Here is a 14,291-nt window from a genome sequence, read left to right on the forward strand (position 1 = left end):
TTGGCTTGTGACACAACCCTTCCAAAGGTTGTATATTTTACAGGGTTGACTATACTCCTTATCGATGGAGTTAGCTCCCAATATAGCGCTCACTTCGCTTAATTTCAGGAGTAATTAGCCATGTTACCAGACATGACAATTCCTTCAAACGATTAGCGTGTTCTAAGTGATCAGCACACAACATTTCTATCTTTCATAGCTCAGTTTCCAATCTCTGAGTTTAATTACTCGAATAAAAGTGCTCTAGCACAAGAATTTTAAATCCTGACCATATCATCTAAGCAATAATTTTCTAACTATAATTTTGTACCATCGTGTTCCATCACGATACAACATAATCTACCAACATATCTGTAGCATATTTCACTACACAATGTTCTAGACTCTTACCAATATCCTTAACCATTTCGATCTTTTCTATCCACTCGCTAATCTATTCCTCCCTTTACCATCAGTAAACTATTAATAATCCCCTTAACACAACCGATAAACATATCCTTCATACCGGATCTAATTCATTACGACTACTATTCATGTTTAGTTTATAACTAATATTTGTAGTCATAATAGTATTCGGTGGGACATTAACACTCTTAGTAATAACACTAAGAATTGAAATATTCATAATCATGTGATTGTTCGATCTATAAGTCTGCGATCACATTTGCATCAACACTAGCAGTGATCTGTGATACGACATTCGGTATCATCATCTGCTATCGTTGAGCAATCAACTGAATCATATCAATCTCCATCATTGGAGTTACTCATTTTATATCATTCTGCCGTACTCATCCCGTACGCAGTAATCAATACTAATCTCACCATATAACTCGTTACCAGCTCAATCATAACAGCAGGTACACATACACACCAAATATTATCATACATATTACACATACCAGTATCTAGTATATATATGTCCCACAAATATAATAACACATGGACTTAACCTGACGTCGGTTAACGTTTAAATATGTTTCATAACCCTTGTCACCAACTGACATATAGATCTTTCTCAATAAGGATTAATGTTTTAATATGCTTGATTTCAATATCCTTCTGCATGTCAGCATAACCGATATATGCTCACCGTGAGCACCAACGATTACGTACCACAGAGTTATACTATCCGTGTCTATTTGTATAACCGGCATACACGGTATACCACCTACGAACGAACAACCAACTATGCTATAATGATTCCCACACCTCTTTGTGTATGGGTAATCATTCTATTCGAGAATACATAGGTATAGACATCTAACGGATGTAAGGATAACATAGGGAGTTACAAGGTTCAAGGTAATCGCGCAACATGGGTTGCCTTCAAATATTATCAATTATTATTATGGGAAACTCTATCACTTGCTCAGTCAATGTCCTCAGGCGTTCTAGGTTCGCAAAAATCGGTAATTCTCGATCTGGAGGTGGTATGTCTCCTATGTTTGAGAGTGAGAATTACATATATATATATTTCTATATATTATTTTTATCTGCTCATTTATTATCAATTTTTTTTTTTAACGGAATAAGAATAGGTTCACGTACAGGTCCGTCCGTACGTGAGGGTTGGCGGTTCGGGTGAACATAGGGGGTTATTAGGATATACGGTACCGGTGTTGGTAGGGTAAGGGATTTATCAATTTTGGTTGGGAGTGACGGTTACTAGATATTTCTGGTTAATGTCAAACGGGAGATCTAACTTGGTACTATCATAACTATGGCCCGATAAGTCAGACTCATTATCAACCGATGCTCTAGAAATTTCAGCATCCTCGGTACTTTTATTATTTCAAACACCGGTTCCTTATCCGGGTCCCATTTCTCAATACATGTACCCACAAGATATGTACATATATATATATATATATATATATATATATATATATATATATATACACATTAGCACGTATAAATAATATTATATACTTTACACATATGTTGCCATTTTTACCTATTAATGTACCCAGTGACTTCCCCTGAATTCCCTCGTGCAGACAAGTCTGTTATTATGTTCCGGACCATAATAACTCACGTGTCCATTCATGTTCATCCAGATCCCGTCACTATATATTATTAGTTGATATTCAGATCCTATAATACTTGAGCTACTGGTTATATTTTAGGTATCTTTTAAAGACATCCTAAATCTTTATAACCAATGGCTCTGATACCAACTTCTGTAACACCCTGAAACCGCAGCGGAAACGTAAACGGGATGCCACAGACACATCTGATATCAACCACATTGTTTATAAAGAAAACTAAATACATTAATATACTTCAAATTACATTATCTCGTATTTCATTACCGTCTAGGTGATACACACATCATACCATACGATACATAATTCTATGTAATATAATGTATCCTAACATCCCACACGCAAATCTTACACACATCAAGCACTTAGCACGTAAGCAATCACTTCATCTTAGTTGTACCTGAAAAGCATGTGAGAAAACGGGTCAACTACGAATAGTTTGTGAGTTTCACAATTTGAGTAAACCTTGATAACTCAATATTATAATATAATATTATCTGGGGACACTGTTAACCCAGTACTGTACCCTTTCCGGGGGCAATGTTAACCCAGAAACACCTCTTTGGACATCTGGGGACACTGTTAACCCAGTACTGTACCCATTCCGGGGGCAATGTTAACCCAGAAACACTTCTAGAGACATCTGGGGACACTGTTAACCCAGTACTGTACCCATTCCGTACGATTCCCGTACAATCAAATATTTATAAATACACGCAAATCCATGCGTTCAGTATGTACTTAAACATTTCAATAGTAACATGCTTCCGCCCCGGGAAAATATTTGAAAATAATTCAGAAAAAGGGGCTCGTGAAACTCACCTTAGCACATGCAAACAGGTAACAACAATCATTATCAGTTAACACGTCCAATCTGTAATATGATCCCTACGATCGTTACTATACACTCATTATTAATATAACTTTAACCAAGTTAACCGGTACATCTGGGGACACTGTTAACCCAGCACCGTACCCGTTCTGGGGGCAATGTTAACCCAGAAACACTTCTCCGGACTCAGATTGTGATATCGTTTAGAGTTCACTGGTCAAAATTATTATTAGTCGTTTTTCCCGTTTTGCGTGCCTAGCACGGTTATCCGTTTTTACGTTCCAAAAATGAGTTTGGTCACACACGACCCGAAAATAGTTGTTGACTGATAATTTAGTTAAATTTGTGAAATTAGAGCTCGGTTTAGACGCCCCGATTGGCCGCGGGACCCGTTTCCGTCTTTGGCGTACCGGAAACTGTTAAATCGGTTAAAAATACCCAAATCATCCGAATTACTTTCGGATGATTCATTTTTACTTTTTTAACTCTATTATATGAAAATAGTTCATTTTTAGGGTTTTTATACACCAGTCAGTTCGTTTAGACGAACTTTACCGGTTTATGCGTTTTAGACTTTAAAAGTTTGTTTTTATCTTCTTTTTAGCACAAATAATTATCCGTTTAGTCTCGGATCTTGAAATTTTGCACAAATCACTTTTTGACAGTGGGGAATTTTATAAAAATATTTCCAGAATTAATTTTTATATTTAAAATTTATTTATCTATTTTTAAACACCATTTAAACACTAAATATGTCGTAAATACCAAATGATCTTAGAAAAATCCCAAATTTCTGATGGATTTCCCCTGCCATCCACATAGTCCCCTGTAATTTTTCCAGAACCAAAATCTTCCTTTACATTCCATTTTCACTAAAACCGAGCTAGAAAACCCTAGAACTCGTTTAACCGAAAAGCCTACTTAGACTTCTCCAACTGATCTAAAATTTTGTGTGTGACTTATTCATGATATAAAAAGCTTATCTGAAATTTTCCAGAATTTTTCATGATATTTAACTATTTTTCATCATTTTTGGCCAAAACCGAGCATTAAATTCACCAAATATTCATCCTTTATCCAAAAATTACCAAAAATTCACAGATCTCATATTTTCAAGTGTAGATCATCCCTGTGAAATTTCGTGACCTAACTCTAAACCATCATCAATCTGTCCAAAAACTCCAAAACCGAACATAAACCGAATATACCTTTCGTTTTCCGCCACTACAAGCTACAAACTCGTCTTTCCGCCTTATCTACCACTAAATACAGAACCTACAACCAACATACCACAATACCAAGCAAGTTACACTCACGATCAAGCCATTTCTTTCATGGTTTCGGTTATGATTCAAAAACAAAGATATAACCGTAAAAATTTGTTTTTGATTCGTTTAATTCCTTTCTTGGACCAAGATCCCTTGTATAACCCGTATACATCACTTGATCATGCAAGTATCGGTTTTCATCATTGAAACCTCATTTTCTTGCAAATAAACTCAAGAAACGAAGATGGAAACATGATTAACTCGATTCTTTACCTTGTTTTCTTGCTACAAAATCTCGGTTTTGGATCATGATCTTGAGAGGAAGAGATGGATGTTGATTTGTTGGATGAAAAAAAAGAAATAAAGGGCTATGGGGTTTTCCCCAATCCGATCGGAACTCTTAGGGGGGTGGGGTGGGACCCACCTCTCCATTCTAGGCCACATGTTTGGATTTCGGATATCCGGATAATGTTTTGGATAATCTGGTTCAGTTCGTTTTTCGGTTAAATGTCTAATTCGGCTTAAAACGAGGTTAAAACGGTCGTTTTTCGGCTTAAAAATGAAATTTATATAAAACCGATTTAAAAACTTTAAAAACTTAAACCATGACGTTTATTAACTTAAAACATCATATCATTAACTATCGCGCATCTTTTTCGGCTTGATCGATCATCTCTTGCTCGGTCTGGTATTAAAGGTTTCGTTTAATCTACCGACGTACCATTAAATCGAAATTCTTTTTCTGTGCTTTAATTCACTTATCCCGAAGCTTTAATACTTCGTAAACATCACTAAATATCATATATCTCGTCTATAATTGAACCCTCGATTCATTCGGGTTTCAATAACTATCGATCGATTAATCGCATATTCAATACGATGAATTATATATTCACGTACGATCAATACAGTGAACCATGTATTCTCGTATAATTACTATGGTAACTCATGTACCCGACATTAAATATGACGTAACTATTGTCTACCGGTTAGGGTATACCGGGTTTCGTCGGAATCGTTACAGCCGGTACCATTCTTGCATATTCGAAGAATTTTTTCGTATACTCACGACACTTCACACCCTCCATCTTGTGGTTTAAGAACATAGTAGCAATCTTTTCTCTTTCATGAAGAGGACAAAATTTCCTTTCTACTATTTCTTTTGACTGGAGGACCGTGTTCCACCATTCCATTGCTTCATTAATGAGGAGATTAGAAGCATATAATATTTTATCTTCTTCAGCACATTTACTGATTCTTATAATAGCTTCTGTCTTTTCTAACCAACGTAGTGCTGAAATAGGTCCTTCTTTTCCAGAGAATTCGGTTGGTTTACAGGCCAAGAAATCCTTGTAAGTACAACCATGAAGTTTTGACTTTTTGGGTAATGGTTTGCTATTTCCTCCATTCACACTATTACTAGCTTCAGTGTTAGACTTTCGTTTATTACATTCTGTATTATGCCTAATTATAGACATGGGTTGCTTAATGGCATCGGCAATTAAAGGAATTGCTTCAGTGATTTTCTGAGCTATCATATTTTCAATAGCATTCATATTCAGATGAGTTTTTGGATTATGAATTTCATGATTATGCTCGTTTTCGTGATTGTGCTCATGTTCGCGATTGTGCTCATTTTCACGATTGTGCTCATGTTCGCGATTGTGCTCATTTTCACGATTATGTTCATTCGACATCTTAATTATACATGAGAAAGGAATTATTAATATCGTAATCAAATAGTAAGGTAAGCAAGATATCAATAACACATAAATACATAGGCACAGAATATGTCAAAATCGTCGATCTTTGCGACATTTACTCTTTTTATATATATGCATCACTATATTTTACATCTATACACTATATATATGCGTCACTACACAGCTTTCTTACATACATACACTCTTTTTTTTTATCAAAGAAATTACGATAATGAACATATAAATATTATATATATATATAGTTTTATATATAAGGCTCTCGGTCATAGTACTTCCAGAGTAGAGTTTCCCCAACATTCCTCAGTCTATTGGCGGTATCCACCAATTCTTCCCCATAGTGACGGAGCTCTGTCGCCATCTCCGGTGTCATGGTGGGGTAGTTTGCGGTTTCAGCCTGAAATGGGGCAAAAGGATTTGACATCATTGTTTGATATTGCCAATCGTTCGTCCACCATTCTTCCATTTGAGCTTGACTGATAATATCATCATGGGGAAATGTATTATTTGGGTTTTGATTTGGCATATTCGGGTTGCTGGAGCTTCCTGCACCTATATCATTGAATATGGGTTGAAAGATTTCACATTCATCTAGGCATCTGCCTAGTCGCTCCTCCATTGGTATTGTTGACATGGGTGGTGGTAAAGTTGGTGGTGGTTCTATTGGTTGTGGTTGAGTTGGTTGTTTGATTGACCGACCGTTTGAGGATGATAAGCGGTGCTAAGATTGAAACATGTTCCCAAAGCTTCTTGAAGAGATCGCCAAAAAAGTGAGGTAAAACGGGCATCGCAATTGGAGATGATAGACAATGGCAAACCGTGTCGACACACGATTTCCCAAACATAGATTTGAGCAAGCTGCTCGACAGAATACTTCTCGCGGATCGGAATGAAATGAGCAGGTTTGGTCAAACGATCGATGATCACCCAAATGCTATCGTTGCCTTTTTGGGTGTTGGGTAATTTGGTGATAAAGTCCATACCTATGTCTTCCCATTTCCAAACTTGAATCGGTGGTTTCTCGAGTAGACCAAAAGGTCTTTGATGTTCGGCTTTGACTTTTGAGCAAGTAAAACATTTAGATACAAACAACGCTACGTCCTTTTTCATACCAGGCCACCAAAAGGTAGCACGAAGATCGAAATACATCTTTTCCGCACCAGGATGAATGGAGTACCGTAAATTGTGAGCTTCGTCGAGTATACAAGTACGAAGGTCATTTCGATCGGGAACCCACAAGTGATTGAGAAAGTACAAAAGACCATCGGGTTTAGTTTCGAGTTGAAGTTCGGCTCCACATGACATTTCATTGTACATATTACCTTCTTTGACGGAGGTACGTTGAGCTTGGAAGATTCGGATTTGAAGGTCGGTTTGAACAACAACGCTTAGAATCAGAACGGATTTAACATTAACCTTTCGACTTAGGGTTCGTTGACAACATTCGCTTTACCGGGATGGTAGCGAATTTCACAATCGTAATCACTAAGTAATTCGGCCCATCGTCGTTGTCTCATGTTGAGATCTTTTTGGTCAAAAATATGTTGAAGGCTTTTATGATCGGTAAAAACCACACATTTTGTACCATAAAGATAATGTCTCCAAATTTTGAGAGCGAAAACGACGGCACCAATTTCGAGATCGTGAGTCGTATAGTTCTTCTCGTTGACCTTTAATTGTCTTGATGCGTATGCGATGACTTGACCTCGTTGCATGAAAACACAACCAAGGCCTTAATGGGAGGTATCGCAAAATACTACAAAATCGTCGTTTCCATCGGGAAGGGTTAGCACGGGAGCATTGCAAAGCATGTCCTTGAGAGTACAAAAGGCTTACTCTTGCTTCGAACCCCAATAAAAAGGTTTCCCTTTATGAGTGAGAGAGGTAAGAGGCAAAGAGATATTGGAAAAATTCCGAATGAAACGCCGATAATACCCGGCCAAACCGAGGAATGACCGAATTTCCGTGGGAGTCGTTGGAGTTTTCCAATTTTTAACGGCCTCAATTTTAGCGGGATCAACATGAATACCTTTGTCGTTTACGATATGTCCTAAAAATTGAACTTCCTCGAGCCAAAATTCGCATTTGGAGAATTTGGCATAGAGTCGTTCGTTTCTAAGGAGCTCGAGAATGGAACACAAATGATGTTCATGTTCGGCTTTGGATTTAGAGAAGATGAGAATATCATCAATAAAGACAATAACGAATTTATCAAGGAATGGTTTACAAACGCGGTTCATGAGGTCCATAAATACCGCGGGTGCATTTGTCAACCCGAAGGGCATAACCAAAAATTCGAAATGTCCATATCGATTACGGAAAGCGGTCTTAGGAATGTCTTTTTCGTGAACACGCAATTGATGGTAACCCGATCGAAGGTCGATTTTGGAGAAAAAAGTTGCGCCTTGAAGTTGGTCGAATAGGTCGTCGATACGTGGCAAAGGATAATGATTTTTAATTGTAAGCTTGTTAAGTTCTCGGTAATCGATGCACATACGAAACGAACCATCCTCCTTTTTCACGAAAAGAACGGGAGCGCCCCAAGGAGAAGATCATAGAAGAATGAAACCTTTATCGGAAAGTTCTTCGAGTTGGTTTGATAATTCTTGCATTTCCGACGGGGCTAGACGATAAGGAGCCTTGGCCACGGGCATTGCGCCGGGCACAAGATCGATTTGGAATTCAATTGGACGAACGGGAGGAAGACCGGTGGCATCATCAGGAAAGACATCGAGGAAATCATGAACAATGAAAATATCTTGGATTTTCCTTTCCTTTTTGTCCTTTGTCACCGAGAGAGCTAAAAACGGAACGTACCTTTTCGATTGAGCACACGACATGAGATTAAGCCTTCGAGGCGTTGCGTTGCCGAAAACCTTAAGAATTTTACCGCTAACAAGCGGAATGCGAATGAATTTATCGAAGCAAACGACTTCGGCACGGTGCAAAGATAACCAATCCATGCCTACTATGACATCGAAACTTCCCATTTGCATTGGGATGAGATCGAATGAGAATCTATGCTTAGAAAGAATAAGAGAACAAACGCGGATGACGGAATCGATGGTAATAGAATTTCCATTGGCAACTTCAACAGAGAACGGTCGGGAAAGCTTAGTTCGAGGCATAGCAAGTTTCGACTCATATTTCAAAGAAATAAAACTTCTATCGGCACCGGTATCAAATAATATAGAAGCCAAATGATAGTTCACCAAAAACATATCGTTCACAACATCGTTTTCCACTTGAGCCTTATTTGCATTCATCATAAAAGCTCTCCCTTGGTTGCCATGGTTGACTTGTGGTGCTTGTTGGGGAGGTGGAGGTGGAGCTTGGATTGCTTGGATGGTTTGGATGATTGGTGCATTGAGTTGGGGGAGTTTGGGTTGATAGGTTTGGAATTGGTAGGCTTGGGTTTGGTAGTAAGGTATGGTCACGGTTTGGCCTTGGTTGGCAAAGGTTAGGCTAGGGCAATTGTTGCGGAAATGGTTTGGATCACCACAATTAAAGCAAGCTCGGGGTTGTTGAGGTTGGTTTGGTGGGTAGGGTGCATATCGGTTTTGGGTATTTTAGGGAAAGGTTCTTGGTTGTTTTGGTTGGTTAGATTGAGTTCGTTGGGTGGATCGGCATGTGGTGTGGAGATGGCCAAGTAGGTTACAAATGGTACAATGACGACAAGGCATGTTTGGTGGGTGGTGAAGTTGGCAAGTGTTGCATAGTGGGGCATTTCCAACATAAGGTTTTTGGTTTTGTGGTGGAGCTTGGGTTTGTTATTGTGGTTGAGGTTGGATGACGACATAGTTTCGGTAGTTGGTTTTGGGTTTCTTTTTGATGTTGTTGTTGTTGTGTCGGGAAGAGTTTAAATAGTTAATGGCTTGTGGTGCGGGTTCAACCTTGGCTTGCGGTGCGGGCTCGGGCTTGGCTTTCTCACTTGCTTTCTTGAGGGTTAAGGTACCCACCTTCACCTGATTTTCAGATAGCGCACCGGCTAATGTGATGGCTTCCTCAAGGTTCACGGGTTTGCTACTTATGACGGAGTCCCGTATTTGCATTGGTAAACCCCCAGTGTATTTATCAATTTCACGTTCGGTTGGGGTAACCAAATGAGGAACAAGGATACTCAACTCATGGAAGGGAAGTGAGTAAGCGGCGTTATCACCACTTTCTTGTTTTAGGTTCCAAAATTCTACCTTAAGCTTTTGGAGCTCGTGTTTGGGACATAATTTCTTCATCATAAGTGCCTTGAGTTCGGCCCATGGAAGAGCCATAGCCGTATCCGAACCTTGGAGGTGCATAACACTACCCCACCATGTTAGAGCGGTTTCTCTAAACATGCTTGACGCAAAATTTGACTTTTTCGCGTCGGGGCATTTGCTATGTCGGAACACTCTCTCGGTCGATTCGAACCATTGCAACAAGGTAGTCGCACAATTGGTTCCAAGGAATTTGGACGGGTTGGCACTAGTAAATTGCTTAAGTAGGTAACATGCGGGTTTGGGTTCAACGGGCGCAACAACGAGTGCGGGTAGGGTAGCTTGGATTTGGGTTATAAGTTCGGGAATCACAGCGGCCATTTGTTTGGCGACGAGAGCGGCCATGTGTCGGGTGGAGTTCTTGCGCGGTTGGCGTCTTAGCGGAGGCATGCTAAAATTTATAAAGAAAATGGAATAAGTTTTAGGTAAAAGGAAATGAATATAAAGGTGTATAAAATAAAATAAGATTTCGATTTTTGATTTGTGAATCCTAGAGTTAGTATGGAGAAGATGTTAGTGTTAGGTAAAATATAAAACTTTGTATATAAATAACAAAACCGTATACAAAACGTAAATGATTTTGAGATGGTTAAAGCTTGAAAATTTGAGATTTTGAGATTTATAGAGTCGGAAAGTCGTGCATGAACCACCATGACTTGATATTCCAACACTAAAAAGTTTATAAAACACAATGTTAGAGTCTAAACATGTGCACGAACTACCGCGACTGTTTCATGTTTTCGACTCAAATAACAATAATAACACAATAAATCGAGATGCAACGTCATGTCAAAACACTAGCCCACGAACCACCGTAGATCTATTGTTTTAACACTGAAAATTAGGATGGCGACTGGAACGCTCGCATTCGATTACTTAAAGTATTGACATTTATAACGCAGTTTATGGCCTAGAAAACGAGCACTATAACTCAACCATCCCAGGTAAGTAAATCACCTTCGATCCTTGGAATCTTTTTGTCAAATGGTCATTTTATAATGTCTCGTTTTCTATGATGGCTACAAACCCGATATAAACGCAACCTTTTAAGGGATTTGAAACAACGGGATCCAAGTTAGTCTTGTAATCCATAAAACACAATGAAAATCTACTTTTTGCGTTATAAAGTAAGGATACCTTGGAAATATTATGAAAGTGTGTGTATGTGAACATTTAGGATGTTGGTGAATTTTAAACAAGTTTATAAATAAATAACATGCGATATGAACAATCAATTATAGAGTAAACACGTATAGGACCCTAAGCATAACAATACTAGGTCGTTACGTCTAACCACCTATCCTATTGTCAAGGCTCTGATACCAATCTATCACACCCCGACCAAAGGCGGCGGAACATTCCGGGGTGCAACGATTGCACATAAGCGCATGACACTATTTAAAGCAACAATATTTAACAAACTCATTTCATTTCACAACATCGAAAATGTCACATAACCAAATATTCATAAGTCAAATACAACAAAATATAACAATGTAACACCCCGGCTAAAGCGTAAACGCCTGAGTGTGACCTACAAATTGCCCAAAACACATGTGACACTATTAAGTGACAATATTATCATTAATTCATTCCAAAGCATCAAGTACACAAGTTATTTCAAATGAACAAACACAAGGGAAAAGGAACAAAACAAACATCTTATTGTTTATTATCTAGATAAGCTACCTTCTAGTAACCTCTTCATTTCATTCTCTAACGAAAGTACCTGTAGCATATATATATATATATATATATATATATATATAAAATAAAGTCAACTAATTGAATAGTTGGTGAGTTCATATAGTTTAAAATACTACATAAAAACCATACAATTTCATGAAAACTTGTGAAAAACACATAAGGGTTCTTTACACTAGAAACAATGGTCCATGAGTATAAAGAATAAATGAAGGTCTTTTCCATGTGGGATTGTGCACCAACGTATTCAGATCGGAGTCCCTTTTCCACTAGAAACAATGGTCCTGAGTGCAAAGGGGGGCGTATGATCATACTTATCGAAGAAATCCATGCACGTAATATTTGAGCAAGTAACAAGTAAACACACAAGTCCATGATGCGAATTGTAGTTTGTAAATAATAAATAAACGAAATTGAATTTTGATAGGATATATATGCTACCCCCAAAATAGTAAAAATGTAAAAAGGGTGTGTGAGAAACTCACTTTTGATATTGGAGACAACTTGAAATAATAACCGAAAGCGAGTTAACAATCGAAGCAATTGAATCTCACGAAACTATAAATAATAATGAAGATACAAAAATCAAGGACTAGCTACCGGAATTATAAAGTTAATTAACTTATGGTAAATGGGGACTTAGGGATTTTTAATGAGTTTAACGAAAATGAATAAAGTTTATATAAATCATTTGATGTTTATTAGTTGAAGAATGATTTGTAGACAAATAATTATAACTTATTAATATAAGATTAAATATTAATAACAATTTATGATTAAACATTTGTTTCCAAGTAACATAATTAATTAATTAACTTAAATGTTTTGCATGAATTCTCTTAAAGAAAATTATAAATAGTAGTTATGTTGAAATAAAATAAACAATAATTATTAATTTAAAGATATGAAGTATGTTATATCTATTGTAAAATATTTTAAATAATTTTTTTTTTATAAATAATCTTATTTAAAAGAAAGTTTATAAGTTATGATCATCAACGAATCATAAAATTTAGATAAATATATATATATATATATCATGTTTGTTCTTGCAAAATAACTATGCTTGATCCAAGATTTAGAAAAATCAAATTGTTCATCTTGGATATCCATGATCATAATGATTCTTAAAACCAAGATATAATATTTTTATGATAAAAGTAACATGATCATGAAGAACAACTTATGAACAAGTATGAACATTCAAGATAAAATCAAAACAAAAGCTACAAAATGCTTTAAATGGTAACAAATTACTTATTAGTGCTCTTAAACTTAAGAAAAGAATGGATTGAGGTGTGAAAATAATGGAGTATTTGTCCTCCTTTTATATTGAAAATATAGAGTTGTTATGTCTTATGGAAATTATGAAAATTAATCATATTTAATATAATTAAAACACAAATTAAAAATTGTTTAATAGGGTATTCAAAAGGGTTAACTATTTTATTAAATTTTATTGAATTAAAACATTCATTAGTTTTTATTTGTTAAGTAAGATATGAAAAGATGATGATAACAATAAAATTAATAAGAATAATTATAAATAATAAAAGTAGTAGTTGTAGGTAAATAATAATTCTAGTAAATTGCATGGGACATGTACATAAATATTTGATCTTGATTATGAATGTTTTAAATGAGTATATAATACTACAAGGGTGGTGAAATGTATAATTGCATAGAAATGAGCACATAAAATACATTAACGAAAATTGAGATTAATTAATAATATTATAAAAATATATAAATTTAAATAGAAACAAAACCGAAAATTTTAAATGGGTCGGGTTTCCGGGTTTGAAAAGTAATGAATGTTACAAACAAAATATAACAAATCAGATATTGTTCATTTTTGCTAATAACTTAAAGGTCTTGACATCGTTTTCACCACAAGCATCGAATCAACCGAGATGTAAACCTGTAACATTTCATAAAATAAAGTTTGTTAACACAAAGGTTGGTGAGAAATTCATAAGTTTGAGCAACAATAGTATATAGTAAGAAAAGTCACAAAACTAGTATACGAAACATTAAATAAGAGCTATAAACTTGAATAAAATAGTTATCACTAACAAGTTAGTGACACCCAACTATAAGGGGATGCCAAATAGTTTAGGATTTTATAGTTATCGCTAATTGCATTAAATTAACGATACATTGCCATGAGGGGTTGCCAAATGGTCTAGGATTTATAGTTTCACCATCTAAAAGCAATAAAAGCATAGGCAAATAAGCATAGAACACCAAATCAAACAATTATTCAAGTAAAATATACAACAACGTTTGTGGTTTAAGACCCAAGTATAAAACATTTAGTTTAGACAAGATGAAATGTCACCCCCAAAACAAAAGATAGAAAACGGGGTATGAAGTTACTCACGTTCAAGTAATAAACTTGAAACATTGATTATTTAGAGATTTGCCGGAATGACGAGTTTAATGTATGAAGCCTAAACAAAAGA

Source organism: Bidens hawaiensis, unplaced genomic scaffold (assembly GCF_021521415.1).
Source record: "Bidens hawaiensis isolate Kalapana, Puna unplaced genomic scaffold, B.hawaiensis_p1.1 tig00040068_1, whole genome shotgun sequence".
Lineage (NCBI taxonomy): Eukaryota > Viridiplantae > Streptophyta > Magnoliopsida > Asterales > Asteraceae > Bidens > Bidens hawaiensis.